The sequence below is a fragment of the Malaclemys terrapin genome, chromosome 1 (genome assembly GCF_027887155.1).
Source record: "Malaclemys terrapin pileata isolate rMalTer1 chromosome 1, rMalTer1.hap1, whole genome shotgun sequence".
Classification (NCBI taxonomy): Eukaryota; Metazoa; Chordata; order Testudines; family Emydidae; genus Malaclemys; species Malaclemys terrapin.
The window spans coordinates 33,636,293-33,659,218 of NC_071505.1; the positions used below are offsets into that span (position 1 = coordinate 33,636,293).

General features: G+C 42.4%; 1 protein-coding gene across 1 annotated transcript in view; it reads left to right on the plus strand.

The window, feature by feature from the left end:
- Window positions 1–22,381, plus strand: part of TAFA5 (TAFA chemokine like family member 5) — a 675,055-nt gene extending 652,674 nt beyond the window's left edge. Inside the window, exon 5 of the transcript XR_008444071.1 lies at window positions 22,295–22,381. The gene's annotated coding sequence lies outside the window, so the exon portion shown is untranslated. The remainder of the gene's footprint in view (window positions 1–22,294) is intronic.
- Window positions 22,382–22,926: the final 545 nt, after the last annotated feature.

Consider the following 22,926-nt stretch of genomic DNA (forward strand, 5'->3'; position numbering starts at 1 on the left):
GGATGCTCGAACTGGAACTTGCTTCAGATTTACATTTCATTCTTAGGCCTTGTCTACACTACGAGAGTAGTTCGATTTTACTTAAATCGAATTTTTGGAATCGATATTGCAAAGTCGAACGTGTGTGTCCACACTAAGGACAGTAATTCGACTTTGTGAGTCCACACTAACGGGGAAAGCGTCGACATTGGAAGCTGTGCACTGTGGGCAGCTATCCCACAGTTCCCGGAGTCCCCGCTGCCCATTGGAATTCTGGGTGGAGCCGCAAATGCCTTCTGGGTAAAAAAAATGTGTCCAGGGTGCTTTTGGGTAACTGTCGTCATCCGTCCATCACTCCCGCCCTCCCTCCCTGAAAGCGCCGGCGGGAAATCAGTTCGCGCACTTTTCTAGTCAGTGACAGCGCGGACGCCACAGCACTGCGAGCATGGAGCACACTGCGACCATCGCTGCAGTTGTGGCCGCTCTCAACGCCTCGCAGCTTATCATACACCTTTCCCTGAGGCAGATGCAGATAAGTCAGGCGAGGAGGCTACGTCACCGCGGTGATGGCCTGAAGTCTGAGAGTAGCACAGACCTCTCAGAAAGCAGGGGACCCAGCGCCGAGGACATCACGGTCGCAATGGGTCATGTTGATGCCGTGGAACGGCGATTCTGGGCACGGAAAACAAACACTGAGTGGTGGGACCGCATAGTGCTGCAGGTCTGGGATGAATCCCAGTGGCTGCGAAACTTTCGCATGCGGAAGGGAACTTTCCTGGAACTTTGTGAGTTGCTGTCCCCTGCCCTGAAGCGCAATGACACCCGGATGCGAGTAGCCCTGACTGTCCAGAAGCGAGTGGCCATAGCCCTCTGGAAGCTTGCAACGCCAGACAGCTACCGGTCAGTCGCGAACCAGTTTGGGGTGGGCAAATCTACTGTGGGGGTTGTTGTGATGCAAGTAGCCAAGGCAATCGTTGATGTACTGCTGCCAAAGGTAGTGACCCTGGGAAACGTGGAGGCGATCATAGATGGCTTCGCAGCGATGGGATTCCCAAACTGCGGTGGGGCCATAGATGGAACTCACATCCCTATCCTGGCACCGGAACACCAGGCCAGCCAGTACATTAACAGAAAGGGCTACTTTTCCATGGTGCTGCAAGCACTGGTGGACCACAGGGGACGTTTTACAAACATCTACGTCGGATGGCCGGGCAAGGTTCATGACGCTCGTGTTTTCAGGAACTCTGGTCTGTTTAGACGGCTGCAGCAAGGTATTTACTTCCCGGACCACAAAATAACTGTTGGGGATGTGGAGATGCCTATAGTCATCCTCGGGGACCCAGCCTACCCGCTAATGCCCTGGCTCATGAAGCCCTATACTGGCGCCCTGGACAGTGAAAAAGAACTCTTCAACTACCGGCTGAGCAAGTGCAGAATGGTGGTGGAGTGTGCTTTTGGCCGTCTCAAGGGGAGATGGAGAAGCTTGCTGACTCGCTGTGATCTCAGCGAAACCAATATCCCCATTGTTATAGCAGCTTGCTGTGTGCTCCACAATCTCTGTGAGAGCAAGGGGGAGACCTTTATGGCGGGGTGGGAGGTTGAGGAAAATAGCCTGGCTTCTGATTACGCACAGCCAGACAGCCGGGCGATTAGAAGAGACCAGCGGGACGCGCTGTGCATCCGGGAGGCTTTGAAAGCTAGGTTCCTGAGTGAGCAGGGTAACCTGTGACTGTAAAGTTTGTGTACAGAGAAGCCGAACCTGCCCCCGTTTCTTTACCCAGTTAATGTTGACTATCCTCTCCAGTTACATACCCCCTTCTCCCCCCCTTCCAACACACGTTTCGAAATAAAATCAGTTCTACTTTGTTAATGAACACCGTTTTCTTTACTACTGTTTTCGCGGGAATTTTTTAAAACTGGGACGCGGATTGTGGTGCGGAGCGGGTGTAGTGTAGTGACGCAAAGAAAGCTTCTAAACTCAAGGATTGACAGGCTCCGCTGTGGTGGGCTGGTTCTTTCAACGGAGCCTGTCACCCCTCCTGATCGGGACTGTGTGTATGGGGGGGCTATGTGACTTTGTGGCAGGGGGAGGACGGTTACAGATCTCCTGCTGTGTGGCTCTGTGATCCTGCATAAGGACCGCCGCTTAAGATCTGTAACTGCCCTCCCCCGCCACAAAGTCACAGAGCAACCCACCCCCCACTACAGAACATGAAAACCACCTCCCAGACTGACCAGGGCAACTAGTCACTGCACTGTGTATGTGCCCTGCTGCTGTACCTGCCCCCGCCTATGTACCCTGCCAAAGGTGACTGTCCTGTCCAATTACCATCCCCCTTTCCCCCCCTCCTCCAAAAGAACATGATGGAAACATTAGTTAACAGAAACATATTTTTTATTATCAACTACACATGGAACTGGGAGGTGAAACTTGGACGGGGGCTTGTGTCAGGCGGGAAGGAAAGAACTTGTCAAATTTTGGGGAATGAGAGCCTTCTGCTACTAGAGCTCTCTGCAGGGGTGGAGTGAGAGTTGGCGTGGACTCTGCCGCCTCTCCTTCTGTGCACTTTGGGTGAGGGGGGTATGGGACTTGGTGGCGGGGGAGGGCGGTTAGAGATGGACTGCAGTGGGGCTCTGTCCTCCTGCCTCCGTTCCTGCAGAACATCCACAAGGCGCCGGAGCGTGTCCGTTTGCTCCCTCAGTAGTCCAAGCAGGGTTTGAGTCGCCTGCTGGTCTTCCTGCCGCCACCTCTCCTCCCGATCCATGTTTGCTTGCTGCATTTGGGACAAGTTCTCCCGCCACTGGCTCTGCTGTGCTGCCTGGGCTCGGGAGCAGGCCATAAGCTCTGAGAACATGTCCTCCCGTGTCCTCTTCTTCCTATGCCTAATCCTCGCTAGCCTCTGGGAGTGTGATGCCAGGCTAGGTTGTGAGACAGTCGCAGATGGGGCTGTGGGAATGGGAAAAAGGGAGTGAATTCCTCAGAAAGATAAATGTAGTTGTGAACAAAGAACATAGTCTTTCTCTGTGAACAAGACCATGCACAGCACCTATCACATGCGCGCTCAGCACAAGGTCGAATTCTCGGCCTTCGCATTCAGTGCCTGGGGTCTTGCACAGCACATTTGAGAACCGTGTCAGGACAACGGAATTTCTGTTGCAGGCAGACATGGTAAGCCGTAGACTCGTGGCAGCTTAAAACTTTAATATTAGCAATGGCCTCATTTCACATTGAAATCAATGTCGGTCCCTGCTGCCAGCAATCCGGCAAGCAGGAACTCTGCTCCTGTCCCACACCCTCGCGGCTGTCCCCGGGAACGATCCCTTTCGGCTGCCCCTCTCCCGCCTCCACCGCGTGGCTGCAAACCAGCGGTTACAGTTCTGTAAAGGAACGGTAAAGCAGTCCCAACACTAACATTCCCCTACCTCATTCAAAGCAGGTCACCATGAGCGACATCACCCTCATGAGGATCTCTGACAGCGAGAAAGAGAGAATGCTCCGGGAAAGCCTCCAAAGACCAGGGCCGTATGCCGCCCTGCTGTGCAGAGCAATGATTCCCGAGTACTTGCTTGTCTCGTGGCGCGGCAACGTGTCGTACTACGGAGGACCCAATAAGGCCGCTCTCCCCAGGAACCTAATGCAACGGATTTCCAATTACCTCCAGGAGAGCTTCCTCGAGATGTCACAGGAGGATTTCTGCTCCATCCCCGGACATATAGACCGCATTTTACTGTAGCTGCTGTAGCAGTGACTAAACAGTAGAGCGGCTTGGGCAGGACAATCATGCAAAACTGGACATTGCTAGATTTTTTTTTCAATAGTTGCACTGCCCATGACTGAACCGTTAAGCGCCTAGGGCAAACTAATCATGAGAAACCCATTTTTTTAATTGTTAATATTCCTGTTCTGTTAAAAATAAATGTTTAGATGTTTACAACACTTACTGGCTGATCCTTCCCCAGATTCTGTGTCCGGGGTAACGGCTGGGGACGGTTGGTAGGGGATCTCTGTAAGGGTGATGAAGAGATCCTGGCTGTCGGGGAAACCAGCGTTGTGAGTGCTGTCGACTGCCTCGTCCACCTCTTCTCCTTCCTCATCTTCCCCGTCCGCTAACATGTCCGAGGATCCGGCCGTGGACAATATCCCATCCTCAGAGTCCACGGTCACTGGTGGGGTAGTGGTGGCGGCCGCACCTAGGATGGAATGCAGTGCCTCGTAGAAACGGGATGTCTGGGGATGGGATCCGGAGCGTCTGTTTGCCTCTTTGGTCTTCTGGTAGCCTTGTCTCAGCTCCTTGATTTTCACGCGGCACTGCGTTGCATCCCGGCTGTATCCTCTCTCTGACATGTCTTTAGAGATCTTCTCGTAGATCTTTGCATTCCGTTTCTTGGAGCGCAGCTCGGAAAGCACGGACTCATCACCCCACACAGCGATGAGATCCAAGACTTCCCGATCAGTCCATGCTGGGGCCCTCTTTCTATTCTGAGATTGCACGGCCATCACTGCTGGAGAGCTCTGCATCATTGCCAGTGCTGCTGAGCTCGCCACAATGTCCAGACAGGAAATGAGATTCAAACTGGCCAGACAGGAAAAGGAATTCAAATTCAAATTTTCCCGGGGCTTTTCCTGTGTGGCTGTTCAGAGCATCCGAGCTCGTACTGCTGTCCAGAGCGTCAACAGAGTGGTGCACTGTGGGATAGCTCCCGGAGCTATTAGCGTCGATTTCCATCCACACCTAGCCTAATTCGACATGGCCATGTCGAATTTAGCGCTACTCCCCTCGTCGGGGAGGAGTACAGAAGTCGAATTAAAGAGACCTCTATATCGAACTAAATACCTTCGCGGTGTGGACGGGTGCAGGGTTAATTCGATGTAACGGCGCTAACTTCGACATAAACGCCTAGTGTAGACCAGGCCTTAGTAAGCACCTTTCTGACCAGGCTTCTCTTGAGATTAAAAGAGGAAACATAGTAAGTGACATCTACATGAATTTCTGGGTGATCTAGTCCTCAAACTCTTTGGGATTACTTTTTTCCCCCAAAACTCCTGTCCTTACTGATAACACACCTGGACTGGGTTTATAGAGCTGTTTTTGGGGCAAATTCTTCCTTATTCAAGAAGTTCTATTAACTTCAGTGGACTACTCACATGAGTAAAACAAGCAGGATTCAGCTCTTTGAGAATGACCTTTTCCACTCCCCAGGGGAGCATTTTGACCTTTTTTCTTTCATACCAGCTGTTTTGGAGTCATTGGAGTCAGTGCAGTTCTGACCTCTTCATGTGACAGTGGGTTAACCTTTTGCAATCCTGATCCATATCAGGTGACTGAGGTCTAGGAAGTGTTAGTACATGTTAATAAATATTAACCCTACTAATCCTTCACTTTCTGTACATTTGATTTATATATCAACTTTTCTTGAGAAACTTTAGGATATCAACAAAATTCATGTTGAATTCTAAGGCACAGAACTCTGGCCATTGACTGATAAGTAACCCTATTCAGGAATTCTATGTGTTACTGTATTTAATGATCTTGGGCACATCTATGTTCATAGAACACCAGATAGTCTGGGAAGCCATTCCCTTTATATAAATAGCTTACATAAGCATATGTAAACCTGGGAAACTGAGAAGGGATAATTGTTACAGCAGATGGGAAAGAATAATTATGGGGGAAGAAACACCCACTGAAATATATTACCTTGTTACTCCTCTCAGCTGTAAATAACTGTGCTTTCGCACATAAATCAGGTAAACTGTGAATGTATAGAAATGACATCAAAACATGTTTCTTTTGGCAAAAGAGGTTTTCTTTGTTTGAAACCCCTATATAATGAAACTGGTGTGGGAACTTAGTTGAGGAATGAAATCTGCCACGTCCCTCCAGATACAGTGAAAGAGAGAGCCGGAGCCAGCTCTTGTTCTGACAACAAAGGGCTACAATGTATCTATTCTTCCTGTACTCTATATCACGCTGCACTAATAGCTGATTGATAATTTTTGATAAAATAATTCCAATTGAGTGGTAATTAACTCAGACACACAACAGAAGTAAAGGTCAATCCTTTACCTGGACTCTTGTGTGTCACATCTTTATTACAGGATGATAGAAGAACATGAAATCTGTGGCAGAAATGGAGCAAATGAAGCCACCTGAATCCCTCACATTCCTGAAAGGGAACTTCACAGGGGATTAGAGTAAGTGGGAGTAAATGGTACTGAGGAGAAACCAGAGAGGTTGAAATCCTCCACAACGTTATATGTGTCAGGTCCAGAGCCATTGGAGGACTGCTATACTCTCCAGTGGGAACATAAAGGGGACTGAAAACTGCCATACAAAGTCACTTGAATATTTTCAAGAAAACCATGAAGGAATGACAAGGGGGAAGGCACAATTTCCTTACAAGAAACAAGCTGCCAGTGAGACTACTAGCCATTCTGTTACAGACCTATGTAATAAAGCTAAATAATATAAATCTGAACAGTTAACAGATGGATTAACTAGAGACACATTCTTTATGATATAACTGATATGATATCCAGCTGAAAGCAAGTTTGTTTGAGAAACTGACTTGACTATAAAAGACCAGTAGATATGTGCAAGATTAGTTTAAATTCTGCTTCCCAAATGGAAATTTTAGCTAGTAGAGAAAGAACTAAAGTACATCTCATTACGAACACACACTGAGTCATAAAGACAAAATGCAAGGGTAAATGAATGACAGAGAACAGATTTATTTGTAATAAATTTGGAGGCAATCTCAACACAATACAATTGTCCAGTGCAAGGGGAGTAGTGTCATGATTACAATAAAAGTAACCACTTTTCAGAAACAAGTCATTTTCAGTACTCATTGCAAAAAGTACAAAAGCAAAAGTCCTTAATGATATACATACAGATGGAGAACGAAGCTCTGATGATAGATCTCTTAGTAAAAGTAATAAGCAAGTTGCTTCACTGAAAATAAATGAACAAGAAGTGAATAGTGGAGCAGGGTATTCACAGCAAGAGTATAAAAAAAATGACCGTCCAATGTTAAAATCGAAAACCATGTTTATTTCATATAGCAAGTACAATTAATAGTCTGTAGTTGTAACTTCTATTTGATATATATTTTATATGCATTTGTTGTGGGAAGACTTAACAGTAGCTACTAGCATACTGACTTCTGTAATGTGACAGGGGTATTAGCTGTTTGTAACCCTGATCTTCGCCAAGAAAGAAAGTTTAGTCTCATAATAGCTCTCTTGTGTGTCACACTTTTATTACAGCAATATTTTCTAAAGGATGAAATTCTTGGGAAAGAGCCAAAAGGGAGATTTAAGGTTTTTTCACTGTAAGAGCAGATTGCTCTGAAGTCTGCCAATTTTCTTTCTTTCTTTCTTTTTTCTTTCTTCTTCCCCCCCCCCCTTTTTTATTGAGCCAACTCTTATTCTAGAGTGATTTTTTACTCAGAGTATCCCAAAAACCTCACTCAAACCAATAATCATGTGTTGATAGGTGAAATTAGTTTCAGAATTCTAATGAAGCTCAGCAGCTGGGAGATAGACAGCTCATCTGAAGATTAAATGAGAAAAATTGCCACTTTTGCTGGTTCCTTTAGAAACTCATTTACATTCTGTCAGCTTCCATTAGGAATAGGAACTGCGAATATTGAGGAAAATATGCATGAATTCTGCAGTGAGCTGGCCAATCAGAATCAGTTCCTTCTTGCTTACAAAGCTGCCAGAAGACTTTTGTAGTTATTCCTTCTGGAAATGGTAGCTGATAATCTGCTTGCCTTGAATTGTCACCTAACATTTTGAATTTAATACAATCTAAAGAACTTCTACACAATACAACAAGGCAAAACAGAGGATAATATTTAATCTCCAAGGCACAGGTATAATGTTGGTGAGGCCCTGAATCGAATTCTTTGTCCCATTTCAGGGAAAAAGGATTATGTGTGCACACACATGCACACAAACACACAAACATACACACAATTAAAACCTCTGCCAAAAACTGTGTCATGCAATATTAACGTTTCAGTTTAAAATGTAAAATAACACAATGTCATGAAAGGAAAAAATTCTAGTTCCAGCAACAGCTTTAATTCAACTGTGCTGCACATTCTGCATGCATTATGGTATATTTTTAGACCCTGATCTTGCAAATGGCTGTCTCTGAGGTCTGCCCAGGGCCGGCTCCAGGCACCAGCTTGACAAGCAGGTGCTTGGGGCGGCCACTCCGGAGAGGGGCGGCACGTCCAGCTATTCGGCAGCAATTCGGAGGACGGTCCCTCATTCCCACATGGAGCGAAGGACCTTCCGCCGAATTGCCGATGCAGATTGCAATCGTGATCGCGGCTTTTTTTTTTGGCTGCTTGGAGCGGCCAAAACCCTGGATCTGGCCCTGCGTCTGCACGCATACAGTCATTTGTAGGATTGAGGTTTAAATAGTTCAGAGGCTAATTCAGCTCTCATCGTCTTCTTTGGAATCCTTTCTATTGACTTCAGGCTGAGTTGAATCAAGCAGATCAGAGCAATTTGTTAAGTAGAACCAGGTGAATTCTTTTAACAATTTTTTTGTTGCCAAAAAAAGTGCATTTTGGGGGATCTGTAACTATTTGCTGGATTTCAATTTGGCAGATTGTGTCAGGTGGGAAAAAGGTTTTAAAAGAGTCAAAATATTTTATTTGTACTTTTCTATTCAAAATGTCATGATGATTTTAAATTTGGCCAATTTAACGCCCTCCCACCCAACACAGACGAAAGGGTGAAAACACATGAAACAGCCTAACTGAAATTAAAAACGCAGAGAAAAAAAATATTTCTCATTGACCAAAACATTTTGGTGGATTCTAAACTAAAAATGTTTATGCTGTATTGCTACAAATTATTTCCATTTAATTTAATTTAAATAAAGAAGTTAAAATTGTCTGTAATTTTGATTGGCAGAAAAGGCAGAAATGTTCAACAAATATTTATATTCTGTATTTGAAAAGAAGCTGCTTGACATAGCCACAGCTTCCAGTGATAATTAAATACGTTTTCCCCCCAGCAGTAACTAGGAAGGATGTTACATAGAAGCAACAAATGATAAACATTTTTAAATCTGTGGGACTGGATAACTTCTGTACAAGAGTTTCAAAAGAATTGGCTACAGAACCACTGATGTTGATTTTTCTTAACAAATATTACTGATAGATCTCAGGTAATCGTAAATAAAGTAATTGTAAATAAGGAATTATCAGTTTGCAGCTGACACCACAACTGTTGAAGTGTTAGATAATAATAAGGAAAGGTGAGTTCTACAAAGCAATCTGGGTTCCTTGCTAACTGTACACTGGGAAGAAGTGACTCTGAAAGGGACTTAGGGCTCACGATAGCTCACTAACTCAATACTGGCTCCTAGTGTGATGCAATTCTGTGGATAAGCAAGGGAATATCAAGTAGTAGTAGGGAGATGGTATTGCCTCTGTATACAGGACTAGTGAGACCAATATTGGAATACTGCGTTCAGTTCTGGGGGCATATCATCAGATGGTGTAAAAAACTGTCATCACTCCATTGACTTCAATGGAGTCATGACAATTTACATCAGCTGAATATCTGGTCCCTGGTGTCCACACTTCTAAAGAGTGTTGAAAAACTTCTATGATGAGATAACTGGCTCTGTGGATGAGGGGAAAGCAGTGGGCGTGTTATTCCTTGACTTTAGCAAAGCTTTTGATACTGTCTCCCACAGTATTCTTGCCGGCAAGTTAAAGAAGTATGGGCTGGATGAATGGACTATGCGGTGGCTAGAAAGCTGGCTAGATCATCGGTAGTGGTGATAGTGGCTCCATGTCTAGTGGGTAGTGATCAATGGCTCCATGTCTAGTTGGCAGCCGGTATCAAGAGGAGTGCCCCAAGGGTCAGTCCTGGGGCTGGTTTTGTCCAATATCTTCCTTAATGATCTGGAGGATGGCGTGGACTGCACCCTCAGCAAGTTTGCAGATGACACTAAGTTGGGGGGAGAGGTAGATATGCTGGAGGGTAGGGATAGGATACAGAAGGACCTAGACAATTTAGAGGATTGGGTCAAAAGAAATCTGATGAGGTTCAACAAGGACAAGTGCAGAGTCCTGCACTTGGGATGGAAGAATCCCATGCACTGCCATAGACTAGGGACCGAGTGGCTGGGCAGCAGTTCTGCAGAAAAGGACCTAGGGGTTACAGTGGATGAGAAGCTGGATATGAGTCAACAGTGTGCCCTTGTTGCCAAGAAGGCTAACGGCATTGTAATATATGGAGATATCCCTAGCTCATAGAACTGGAAGGGACCCCGAAAGTTCATTGAGTCCAGCCCCCTACTTCACTAGCAGGACCAAGGTGGGGAGGGATGGTTCAGCGGTTTGAGCATTGGCCTGCTAAACCCAGGATTGTGAGTTCAATCCTTGAGGGGGCTACCTTGGGATCCGTGGCAAAATCAGTACTTGGTCCTGCTAGTGAAGGCAGGGGTCTGAACTCAATGACCTTTCAGGCTCCCTTCCAGCTCTATGGGATAGGTATATCTCCATATTTTGGGCTGTATAAATAGGGGCATTGCCAGCAGATTGAGGAACGTGATCATTCCCCTCTATTTGGCATTGGTGAGGCCTAATCTGGAGTACTGTGTCATTTTGGGCCCCACACTACAAGAAGGATGTGGAAAAATTGGAAAGAGTCCAGTGGAGGGCAATACAAATGATTAGGGGGCTGGAGCACATTACTTATGAGGAGAGGCTGAGGGAACTGGGATTGTTTAGTCTGCAGAAGAGAAGAATGAGGGGGAATTTGATAGCTGCTTTCAACTACCTGAAAGGGGGTTCCAAAGAGGATGGATCTAGATTGTTCTCAGTGGTACCAGATAACAGAACAAGCAGTAATGGTCTCAAGTTGCAGTGGGGGAGGTTTACTTTGGATATTAGTAAAAACTTTTTCACTAGGAGGGTGTGAAGCACTGGAATGGGTTACCTAGGGAGGTGGTGGAATCTCCTTCCTTAGAGGTTTTTAAGGTCAGGCTTGACAAAGCCCTGGCTGGGATGATTTAGTTGCAGATTGGTCCTGCTTTGAGCAGGGGGTTGGATTAGATGACCTCCTGAGGTCCCTTCCAACCCTGATATTCTATGATTCTATGAACTGTGAAGGATTCTGAAAAGAGCTGCAAGGAAGACTGAGATTTGGAAAATCTGCCTTACAGTAGTAGACACAGAAAACTCAATCTATTCAGCTTATCAAAAAGAATATTAAGATGTGTCTTGATCATGACTGATATGTATGTGGGAAATGTTTTGATAGTAGAGGCCTTTTTATTCTAACATACAAAGGCATAATAAGATCCAATGGCTGGAAGCTGAAGCTAGATGAATTTCAGGTTAGAGAAAAGATGCATATTTTAAAAAGTGAAGTTAATTAACCATTGAAACAATATACTAAGGATATTAGTGGATTCTTCATCATCTGAAGTCTTTAAATCAAGGCTGGATGAGTCTTTGTAAAAAAAATATACTCTATTTCAATCACCGGATATGAGCTTGACTCAAGAATTACTGGTTGAAATTTTATAGCCTGTGCTTTACAGGATGTCAGTTTAGATGAGCCTCATGATCTTTTCTGGCCTTAAGGTTTATACATTTGTTTAAAGAAAATAAATTCCAATAAATTGTTTGAACACACACTAAAATATGTCTATTTTGGGTGGGGAAGGGTAAATACGTGGCATTAATACATAGGATGGCACTGTGTGATTTGAAAATTGTATTGGTATTGCTTTGGGATGAACTGAATGAGTCATTCATGACTGGCAAGTCAAGAGTAGTGTGACGCTCCCAGATTCATGCTGATAAAATGTTGATAAAACAGCAACCCATCATGTATTCTATATCCTTGCATATGTGTTTATGCATAATGTAACTGTAAATAATTTGATAAAATGATCAATCTATATTTCAAAAAGTTAGATTGCTTATATCATATTTGGTCTTTCCATTTGTTTTTAACTTGTTACTGTTTTTCTCTCTGTTTAGATGCAGCAAGCAAAGATATAATTAAGTTGGCCACCAGAGTTAAGAGCTGACATTGGTGCTAATTATTCTTTAAAATTAGCATAGAAATGTTCTTTTAGAAGATTAAAGTCATTGGTAGGTCTTCAGTTTTTGAATGTCACCCCAAGCAATGGGTAATAAATAACACCAATAGGCTTTTTTTGTTTGTTTGCTTTCTTGTTTGGTACATGTAATGGGGTGCTTAAGACGCAAAAGCTGTAAATTCATTGATTTTTGCTTGTCTTTGATTTATAAAGAAGGCATTTACATAGATAAACATGATCTATTTGCATTGTTGGCACGTCTCACTTTTCGCTGGCACTCCTATGCTTTCTTCATAAATTTCTTCGTAAAGCTTTCTTCATAAATTTCCATATAGGTCAATGACCTATATAACAGCTCTGTACTGTAAGCACTTTTACAGTCTATAAAATGCATTACATATTAGAAATATTATCTCTACACAGCAAACTATCTGCTAATGAATAGTTGAGTGAGTAAAATGCATGTTGAAAAATGAATAAAGATTTCATAAAGCAATTAAACTCAACATTATGTTTGCATTTCTCCATGATATTTGCATTACAAAAAAGTGTCGTGCAGTCAGAAAAGTGATACGAAGACAGATGTGTGATTATTGAAACTTAACAGCCTTCACAACTGAAGTTCTTTTCACTATCATACCATGCTGCGGGATAATTTGTTTTGAACACAAGCAGAAGTATTTCAATGCACTGTTAAGAATAAACTTTTATAAATGTATTATCTATCTACAAAAGAAGCCAATAAGAATGTGGTTTATCGATCATTTGCACAATATAACCATTATACAGGAGAAAAATTCAGTCTGTCATAGCACAGACAGATACATTATGCTCTCTCAAATGACAACTCAGACCTGAGCTGACATAATTGAATTTCATACGGAATTATTAAGTATCAGAGGGGTAGCCGTGTTAGTCTGAATCTCTAAAAAGCAACAGAGGGTCCTGTGGTACCTTTAAGACTAACAGAAGTATTGGAGCATAAACTTTCATGGGTGAATGCCCACTTCATCAGACGTAAGTAGTCTGATGCAAGGAGTTAGACTACTCCAATACTTCTGTTAGTCTTCAAGGTGCTACAGGACCCTCTGTTGCTTTTTATATGGAATTATTATTATTGGTATTTAACATTTATATCAAGGTAGAGCCTGGGCCTCATTTTGCCAGATGCTGCATTGAGATATAGAAAATTCCAAGTATTTACTTGTAAGAGTGAAAAGAGTGAAAGAGAGGAACAGAGAGATGGAGGAAGGAAAGCCTGTAAGAAGACTGTGCAACAGAAAAAGATTATAGACCTTGGTCAACTGGCATGATTCATATGGGTCAGATGTAGAGCTATTTGGAAATATCCCAGTGAATCATTATTTTGTCAGAATTTGCCAATTTGGCAAAAATCAGAATGTTTTGTGGAGATGGCCTGATTCCACCGAAGTTCTGATGGAACTTCCTGGTTTCCTACCAGCTCACCTGCCTGGCCTGGCCTTGATCGTTGGCCTCCAAGGTTCATGGCTCTGGGGCATCCCTGCCACATGGACTGCTCTGGGGCCAGAGACAAGAGGGCTTCCAGGGTCCAGGGCATGAGCAAGGCAGACTGCCCCAGAATTGGGCCTGCATTCCCTTTCAAGGACAATTTTGAAACTTTTACTTTACATTCCTAATAGGAATTAACCAAATTCTGAAATATAAAAATCCTCTGTGAAGTTGAATTATCTTTCTCTGCACAGCAATAGGTAGATGTGAAGGATGAAGTGACAGGAGGAGCAATGATGTATGCTCACAAACTCAAGGGCCTTCTACAAGTGTTGTTATAGTTCTGCTCTCAGTTCAAACAATGAGGAATAGAATGAGAATCTTGGCAATTGGAAAAGACGCTATAAAGATAGTATAAATGGTAGTATAAGCACTGTTTCTCAACCTTTTCAGGATGGTGATCCCTTATTCATAGACCCTGTATAAATCTCAATTTTTTATTTTGTTTTTTTTTTTAAAGAAAATTCAGAGCAGTGTAAACAGTACTGAATTTCTCAGAGTTTGCATGGAATGAATTTTACAACTAAATTTAGTCAGTCTCAAGGATAGAATGAATTTCACAAGTAATGTTATTCATTTTAAAGGATGGAGTTAACTTTACTACTAAGCATAATCAATTTTGACTAATACTTGTAAAACTCATTCCATCCTTGAAATGAATTAAATTTCCTTGTAAAAATCCTGGAAATTGACGAGCTAAGATAATTTGTGTATTAAAGACTTTGTTGTGGACATTTTCCTCTAAAATAAAAATATTTTTAAAATGACAGTTTGGGGGCATTTTCATGATTTTTGCACTCTCCATGAAGTCATGATTTACACAGGGTCCTAATTATTCCAAGTCAAAACTTTTTGTGAGCTCAATCCATTTGCTAGAAAAGAAAGAGATAAAAAAAATCGATACAAATGATTAGCTCACATAATTTATTTGTTTGAGTATATTTTGAAAAGTTGACAGAGAATACTTGAGCTTGAATGGTAAGAGTATACAGGAAGTGGGGGAACAAGATTTTCTTTCATTTAGATTGTAGTAAAATTTGCAATGCCACAAAACTCCCTGATTGCCTTTTGTGACCCCCCCCGCCCTTAAAGATTGTAACCCATCGGTTGAGAAACACTACCCTACAGAGAAGGGATGAGTACCTCTCTGCAGTAGCATTTCTTAGAATGTATAAAGAGAAGCCGCATTTGGATGGCTGAGGTGATAAAACATATAAAACGTTATTAGCATGGGCAGTATAGGAACACCATTCCTCTTCCCACTGTCTTCTAAGACTTATAATAGTATTGAGAGTTTTTTGTTTGCAGAAGCCATACTGATTAAACCCTACTGAGCTATAGTTATACAAGTATTGTACTGCTCAGTCCTTAATTAGATTCTCAACTAGTTTCCCTGGAGCAGTAGTGAAGCTCACTGGTCTGTAATTCCCAGGATCATCTATGGCTTTTTTTTTTTTTAGACCAAAGATAGCAACTTTCCAATCTTTGGGAACAGTGTCTGGTTGATTGCATATCTTCATCGTTATCTCTGCTATTTCACACTTCATTTCCTTCAAAACTCTCGCATCAGCACCATCTGGTCCTAGTGATTTACTGCCCTTGAGTTTCTCAAGTTGCTCAATAACATCATTCTTAGAGACTTCAGCTTTTCTTAAGGCCACATGTTAATTTCTCATAAAAGTTATCTATGGATCAAGAATTTTCCCATTGTCCTTCATGGTAAAAATGGATGTACGAAATTGTATTTAATTTCTTTACTCCCTAAATCATGCTCTTTAATTGCTCTCTTCATTGCTTGGTGATTTAAAGTGTCTACAACTTGAACTGTTGCATATTCTGTCTCCTGAAAATGATTTACATTTCTCCCAGACCTCAAAGATGTTTTGATGATTTGACTCAGAGCTGTCCCCCTATTTATTATCTTTCCCAGCATCACTTACTGCCCATTACAGAATTTGTTTTATTCATTGTGAAATTTAAGGGTAAGTTTGTAAAGTTAAGTTTATGGTAATGTTTGGTTGTGTTACATTGGTCAGCAGCCAAAGAGCCTCAGTGAGGGGAATCACACTCCAGAAAGATAATTAAGAAAAATAATATTCATAGGCCCTGTTTTCCCCTTGAGATCCATGCTCTGAGCATGCCTGTATGTATGTATGTATGTATGTCACATTTCCCTCTCAGGGGTCAGCCAGCACTGGCCCTGGATCTTACACATGATGCCAGCATGGGGCATGAAGAGTGCATTGTTGTGCCCTACCATACTACATACTCCTGTGGTAAATCCTCCAAAAAAAACCCCAGCCCCAAACTGTATTCACTTTGTGCTGAGCCCCTCTCTGCTGCAGAACCCAATTAGGTTCTAGGGCAATGGATCTATGGCACTCCGTGGCAATGTGGTTCCATTGGAAGGGATGGCAGGGGCATCAGAACGGATCACTGGTAGAGCCCCAAAATCTGTGAGAAACTCGGTGGAGCCTTAAGATTTTAGTGGGATAGAAACCTGGATTCTTTCTTCATGTATGGGTGGGGAAAACCACGTCCCTTTAATAAAAGAACCACAGACTTATCTCTGGGAAGGGTAATCCACTCCTATGTATTTAACAGCATATTGTCTATTTGACAATGAATTGGAAACTAGCTACTTCAGAGGCCGCCTTGTCTCAAGCTTTCCAAAATATTTACTCTGACATCTGATCACACATGGAAAAACTACAGCTGGCTTGATTTAGTCTTGGTGAAGGTAAGGGAGGTAGTCATCATGTGCACAAAAACCATTTACAATGGAAAGCTAGCTTCCGTGTTAAACATGGAGAGGCTAGCATTTCTCCATATGTTCCTATTATCTGATTGATTTTTTACTCTTTTATTCACTGTTGTGTTACTGTTTTTAATAAGTAACTGTGGACTAGATCCTGCAAATACTTACACACACAAGTGACTTTATACACATGCAGAGTCCTATTGAAATTAAAAGGACTACTGAAATGTGTGTAAGGTTATTCATTTAGACATGTATTACAATAAAGCCTAAGATGCCTACTCATGCACTAGGACCCCATTGTGCCATGGACTATACAAATACAGAGCAAAAACATGGTCCCTATGCCAAGAAATTACAATCTAAGTGCAGGACAAGAGAGCAGATGAAGACAGACAGACAGATGTGTAAGTACAAGGAAACAATGAGACAATATTTGTGAGCATGTAAGGCAGCTGCCTTATGTTTGCAGGACGGAGGGCCTATGTATGCATCGATCAGTTGAGTTTGAATTTTAATAGTGGAATGGCATGCAAAAGTGAATTAATTTTTTTAATGGAATTGGAGTCAGTATTGAGTATTTTCATATTTTTGAAAATGTAATTTGACGTGGTAATACAAGGTAACCAATGAAGAATTGTAAATATATTCTTGCTTTTTATAACTTGAAGAATCATATTTTTACAATGAAATGATTAAAAAAGTCAGTTAATATTATTGACTTATTGTTATTTATTAAAAGGTACCTACATTGTTTTAAAGTATACAGTAAGATAATTTTCACTGTATAGACGGGCGTGAACTAAAAGGTCCTAGTTCACTTTAATGTAATTCTCTTTAAACAGGACCACACTAATGCGAATTAGGTACCTATTACTTTGTGCCTGTAGTGTCCACACACAGGGGAGTTACAACGCAGCACTTTGGACCACACTGCTATTTGTACTCTGCACTGTGAGGCAGTGTAGATATAGCGATAGATTCACAAGGCCTGATCCTAATTCTACTGATGTCAATAGGAGTAAAGCTGTAGACTTAAATGGGAGCAGGTACAAGCCTGTAGAAAGTGTAGATGGAAAATACCTTTTAGGTTAGTTCATCCTTCTGCCTGTATGGAATTGTTCCCTGAAGACTTGAATGATTTCAGTAAATTGGAACATGTAAAGTGCAGTTCCAGTTAGTGAATCATTGCTTATTCTATTCTGTATAGGTTCTTCCATTGCCCTCATTACTGTAGCATCTGAATGCCTTCCAGTAGTACATTAAGCAACTTGACTAATATCTGTCATATGTGATTCATTCTCTCTCTCTTACTCTCTCTTTCTCCCTCTCTTCTCTCTCTCTCTCTCTCCCCCTCTCCCCAGGATGAAAATTTTGTGTGCAGTGAACTGTTTTATTTTGATAAGGTGTTTTAAATGTATTTATTGCTGTGTGTTTATATTGGAGAAGGTAGGTCAAAGAAGTAAGCCTTGCACTTGGACTGGAAGGTGATGAGGTTTGAGATGGTCCTTACATCCTAAGGGAGTTAATTTCATACTCTCAAAGCAGCTCTTAAAAAGCTGTGTCTCCTGCACAGACATGCTTTACCTTTGTGGTAGAAATTCCTGTGGAATGAAGTTGTTGACCACAGTCTTCATGCTGGAGCTTTAGGTGATCTTTTAGATATGCTGGGCCCCAGCCATTGAACACCTTGAAGATAAGGGCCAAGACCTTGAACTTGATTCTCTAGTCTATGGGACTGGTCCAACTTTTTCTTGTTTTAAATCTGCTATTCCTTTCTGAAAATCAGTGATAAAAGACTGCTGAGCTCTCTCTACTGATCCAGAACTCCCAACAGATATGAAGCTTACTGAAGTGAGTCCCTTGTCATCCTCTTTGCTTTTTATCTTTACGTTGACACCACCAACTTCCTGAGGAAACTACAATGCATTGACGTTCTTCCTGAAAACACCATCCTGGCCACCATGGATGTAGAAGCACTTTATACCAATATTCCACATGAGGATGGACTACAAGCTGTCAGGAACAGTATCCCTGATGAGGCCACAGCAAGTCTGGTGGCTGAGCTTTGTAACTTTGTCCTCACCCACAACCACTTCAGATTTGGGGACAACTTATACCTTCAAGTCAGTGGCACTGCTATGGGTACCCGCATGGCCCCACAGTATGCCAACATTTTTATGGCTGACTTAGAACAACGCTTCCTCAGCTCTCGTCCCCCAGTGCCCCTCCTCTACTTGCGCTACATTGATGACATCTTCATCATATGGACCCACGGAAAGGAGGCCCTTGAAGAATTCCACCTGGACTTCAACAATTTCCACCCCACCATCAACCTCAGCCTGGACCAGTCCACACAAGAGATCCACTTCCTGGACACTACAGTACAAATAAGTGATGGTCACATAAACACCACCCTATACCAGAAACCTACTGACCGCTATACGTACCTACATGCCTCCAGCTTCCATCCAAGACACATCACACGATCCATTGTCTACAGCCAAGCCCTAAGATACAACCGAATTTGCTCCAACCCCTCAGACAGAGACAAACACCTACAAGATCTTTATCAAGCATTCGTAAAACTACAATACCCACCTGGGGAAGTGAGGAAACAGATTGACAGAGCAAGACGGGTACCCAGAAATCACCTACTACAGGACAGGCCCAACAAGGACAATAACAGAACACCACTGGCCATCACATACAGCCCCCAGCTAAAACCTCTCCAGCGCATTATCCACGATCTACAACCTATCCTGGAAAATGATCCCTCACTCTCACAGACTTTGGGAGGCAGGCCAGTCCTCGCTTACAGACAACCCCCCAACCTGAAGCAAATACTCACCAGCAACTACACACCACACCACAGAAACACCAACCCAGGAACCTATCCCTGTAGCAAACCTCGTTGCCTACTCTGTCCCCATATCTACTCTGGCAACAGCATCAGAGGACCCAACCACATCAGCCACACCATCAGGGGCTCATTCACTTGCACATCCACTAATGTCATATATGCCATCATGTGCTAGCAATGCCCCTCTGCCATGTACATTGGCCAAACCGGACAGTCCCTCCGCAAAAGAATAAATGGACACAAATCGGACATCAGGAATGGTAACATACACAAGCCAGTAAGTGAACACTTCAATCCCCCTGGTCATTCTATTACAGATTTAAAAGTCACTGTCATTGAACAAAAAAACTTCAGAAACAGACTTCAAAGAGAAACAGCAGAACTAAAATTCATTTGCAAATTCAACACCATTAATCTGGGCTTGAATAGGGATTGGGAGTGGGTGGCTCACTACAGAAGCAGCTTTTCCTCTCCTGGAATTGACACCTCCTCATCTATTATCGGGAGTGGACTACATCCACCCTGATTGAATTGGCCCTGTCAACACTGGTTCTCCATTTGTGAAGTAACTCCCTGCTCTCCATGTGTCAGTATATAATGCCTGCATCTGTAGCTTTCACTCTATGCATCCGAAGAAGTGAGGTTTTTACTCACGAAAGCTTATGCCCAAATAAATCTGTTAGTCTTTAAGGTGCCACCAGACTCCTTGTTGTTTTTGTAGATACAGACTAACACGGCTACCCCCTGATACTAGTCTATGGGAAGACAGCATAGAGTATGGAGAACAGCTTTAATGTACTCACAGTATCCCATGTTTCCAAGTAGACACCCTGTATTGTTCAGAGCTACTTGGAGTTTCCTAAGGGCTGATGATATATTGCCCCGGTATATTGCACTGCTGTAGTTCAGACAGAAGGTGATGAAGGTGTATAGAACCAAGGCCAGGTCATTGTCTGTCAGGATGGGACAGTGTCTCCTAGCCAACCGGAGATGGTAGAAAGCATTATTGTGGGTGCTACTATGTGAAAGCATAGTGTCAGAAAGGAATTCAAGATGTCTCCTAAAGGAAGGAATTGACTAATTGTGGGTGTGTACCTTCAGCCAAATGAGAGAGCATTGTGGCTGATAATCCCCCAAAGTATTTTCCTCTGCCCATCAGCATCACCTCTATCTTACCATGAAATTGTTCTATGAAAAAAAGTTATGTCTATAAAAGACATCTCCTATATTTCTAATACCTGCTGGGGATTATATGTTCTTGAATCTTGCCCCTGCTTCCATGGCCAGATGGAATACCTAGGCAGTGGAGCCAGGGTGGTGCTGTCATGCAAGGAATGGTAGTATATCTCACTGGTCAGTGTATGTTATGTGTTTCTCTCTGCCCAATCAACAAAGGCTGTGAATATGTTACAGGAATCAGCTATCAATCCTGGCTCTTCAGCTGAAGCTCTGGAGACTGATTCTTTTATTTCTAGAGGTCCCCAGTTGAATCCATGATGTAGTAGTTAAAATAACCGCCATGACAGAAGCAAGGATTTAGCGAGGACTCATGGTGAGGGTGCACCCTGTATACCATACAGAGCACTTCTTCTTGAGTGTTTCCTTTGTGAAATTGCACAGGGGAGCAGACAGGGCTGGGCAAGGACTGGAGTTGGATGGAGATGGAAGATTTTCTAGATCACCTGGTTCTCTCCCTGTGGGGAGACACATAAGGGGCTTAAAGGCTACTACTCTGTCATGGCCACTGTGACAGAAAGCACCTGTGTCCACACCCTACACACTATTGTAATAAGCTTTGTACAAAATACAGGTTGTAAGATATCATTTGAAAGCTCATAATTTGCTCATCCTTATTGTACTGATAAAATGTGTGTGGCAACATTGTATGTGAAGTGATAAGATTCCACTGTATGGTGTTAGAAATATATTTTCCAAACTGAGGTTGGCAAACAGGTGACTGTCTCAAACAAAGGAATGTATGCTCTGCTTAATTTGCATCAAAGCAATAAAGAGAGTCATCGAGTAAGAAGGGTAGAGAAAGAAACCTCAAACATATGAGGAAAAGCAGCAGGGAACATCCTTTCCTATAGACTCTCTGTCTCCTGAATCTCAGCTAGAAATGTTTTCCAAGGCACTATAAAAATGAGGGACAACACCCCAAGGCACCTGTCCTCTCTCTCTGCCCATTAGTACACTCAACCAGAAGGAACAAATGAAGTAGCCAGTGAAATGAGGAAGGAATGCTCACCTAAGATGTTTGGTCAGTAAGACTGCTGAGAGCATGTGTTGAGAAAAACTTTGCTTGAATCTGATAGTTTGTTAAGATAGGCACCAGTAGCGTTTTAACTTTATTTTCTTGCAGCCATTTCTGACTTTTATGCCTCATTACTTGTACTCACTTAAAATATCTCTCTTTGTAGTTAAAATATTAATTTTATTGTTTTATCTAATCCAGTGTGTTTAAATTGAAGAGTCTGTGAAACTCCATTTGGGGTAACCAGGTATATGTATATTATTTCTGTTAAGGAAATACAGAAATTATATGAATTTGTATTGTCTCAGAGAGAGCTGGGCAATAGAAGACATACATTTCTAGGGGGAAATCTAAGATTGGGAGTGAGTTGGAGTCACCCTGCAGTATAATCTAAGAGCCAAGGTGTGGCTGGGTGGCTGTAGCAAACGCACAGACATAGCTGGGAGTGTCTTGCCTATTGGAGGCTGTTTGTGACCAGTCCAGGCTGGTGGTTACAGCAGCAAGGCATTGTAAAGGGCACCCCAGGTTACAGGGCAAAGGTGACACAATTACTAACTAGTCTGGTATATCACAGCCACCAAAGATCACCAAGGCTGCAGTGCATACACCAGACAGTGCTGCAGCCATGGGAGCTGCTGATCACAGAGCAAGTGAAAGCCAGTACTCTCACAGCAAAGCAGAGATGTGGATTGTAGACTGATTCATGATGGGAAGACAGCAGTAATGAACAAGGATGGTCCAGAGCTAGACAAGGCTGAAGAAATTATAGAAATATAGAACAGAGCAAATTTATTGACATCTGTTCCTTCTTCCTGCAGTTTTCCTGAGCCTGTCTTGTCAGGAGCTCCTCAGTCTCAGCAAATGTAGACGAGAACTGCAGGAAGTGCAGAACTGCTTTCTTCCAGTACGTCACTGGTTCAGCTAGGTGAATAACAGATTTTTGTTGGTTCAATGGCTATTTTGAAAAGTAAAAAAATAATGACAGTGAATTGAAAAGTAAAAATAAATAAATAAACTGTAAAAAGAATTAATTTCAGGTGAAATGAAATATTTCATATTGACAAAATTGAAATGTTTTGTTTTCAACCATTTAAAAATATTTTTGATCTTTTAAAATAAAATTCAAAATATCACCATGTTTCACTTCAAAATGTTGAAATGAAACATTTAGATTTTTTTTCTGAATTTTTTTCTTGAAATGAACAATTCAGTGAAGTTGACTCAAATTCACAAAGCGTTTAAAAGTCCCTAAATCTGCACTACTTATTGAAAAAAGTTTCAGATGAAAAATTTTGCTGAGCTCTAGCTAGCACTAAGGGCTAAATAAGGAAGTGCCATGTTCACCATAATCATAGCATTAATAGTATGAGATTATGCACTGTTCAATAAACAACCTACTTCTGTTGATTTCCTTCTTTAAGGGAAAAAAGCCACCTAAAAACTTTAAAGA